We start from the raw sequence: 1,477 nt of genomic DNA, 5'->3' as shown, positions 1-1,477 counted from the left end.
GGGATCATTATTAATTCCTCAACCAGAGTCACTGAAGCAGATTGTCGACTCTTTAACTGACCCTTTGGTGTGTTGCTGTGCGTATTTGAGAAGAAATCTCATGTCCTGGGAACAAATCATTTCCTTTGGAATGGAGATATTGGATCTTCCTGAGGTTGATAATCTAGCTGGAGAAATTTAACCTCGTGGAAGAAAACTCAATATCAGGAGTGGGATTCGAACCCACGCCTCCAGAGGAGACTGCGACCTAAACGCAGCGCCTTAGACTGCTCGGCCATCCTGATGCGTTGTCGGAAGAGGTAAGATCCGTGCACAAATCGACTTAAATTCTATGTTCATCTCATTTCATTTCAAGCAAGACACGCCTTTCCTACTTTTGAACCCAGCCAGAGTTCTGCATCTGATGCCACCCATGTCCAAGCCGCAGGGGGTTACGGAGCTTCTCATTGCTATATTGATCAGTTTGCTCCAAACAACAAGGGCCGAATTTCCGCTCTATCTGTTCCTCACACGAAGTTATTGAGAGTCTAAGATCTGAGCGTGGTGAAGTATCCAATTGGAGAGTTACATTCTGGCGACTGGAATATCTTTCCACAGCTGCTTCCGGTGCTGCTTTCACAGACAAGCAGCCGAAGAACCCCTCCAGTGTACAGACAGGAGAACGCTCATCCAGTGGAGGCGGCAAAAGAGTGTTTGGGTGAAGTCAACTTAGTCACCTCATCTTTACTGTGGGTAGCTGAAGAACAGGTGTCAAAGGGGGGATCAGACTGAAAGCAAAACTTTGATACCAATAAAGAAGAAGAGGTGTTCTGCTGGGTGATAGCGACTTGTTTGCTTTTGGTGGGAGTGAGAAAATAAATAGCAGAAGATGGCTTCGATCCATGCACCTTTGGGTTATGGGCCCAGCATGCTTCCACTGTACCACTCTGCTCTTGGTTGATTCTCAGTGGGGCCGGACGTCAGGCAAAGTTTGAAGAAATCAGTAACAGTTCGATCAATGTTCACAGGGAGCTGAAAGTGCCGCCCCGAACTTCCTTCTGTGAAGGTGATTCCATTCACTCCCAACTTTTCCATCAGAACAACGTTACAGAAGAAATTACATCACCTTCACAGAACAACCATTCAGCACCAAAGTAAAATATCTGAACTATGCTGACCAGAATCAGTGTGCTCAAACGTGTGTTCTTGCTGAAATAACAAATGAGGAAGTGAATAGTTGCCTGGCTACCGCAGGGCAGTGATGTGGTAACTCCTGGTTTAAGGAACAGAGTGCCGCAGCGGAAGCGTGCTGGGCCATTACCCCGAGGTCGATGAAACGGGGCTATTCTCTGCTATTTACATTCTCCCTCACACCAAAAGTAATCATGACGCACGTTCCTGTTTGCTTTGCAGCAAATACCTATCAGAATATTTCTTGCAGTCTCATCCTGACATTAGACCCGGGAATGAATGAGACAGCATGACACATGACAACATT

The 1,477-nt window shown here is 46.4% G+C and overlaps 1 non-coding gene across 1 annotated transcript; it reads right to left on the bottom strand.

Moving 5' to 3' along the window:
- Positions 1–201: 201 nt before the first annotated feature.
- On the bottom strand, positions 202–284 carry trnal-uag. Its single transcript has one exon. It is a non-coding gene; the product is annotated as a tRNA-Leu (tRNA).
- Positions 285–1,477: the final 1,193 nt, after the last annotated feature.

Source organism: Scyliorhinus canicula, chromosome 31 (genome assembly GCF_902713615.1).
Source record: "Scyliorhinus canicula chromosome 31, sScyCan1.1, whole genome shotgun sequence".
Lineage (NCBI taxonomy): Eukaryota > Metazoa > Chordata > Chondrichthyes > Carcharhiniformes > Scyliorhinidae > Scyliorhinus > Scyliorhinus canicula.
The sequence above is the reverse complement of the archived record's forward strand: the minus strand, read 5'-3'. Positions and strand labels throughout refer to the sequence as shown.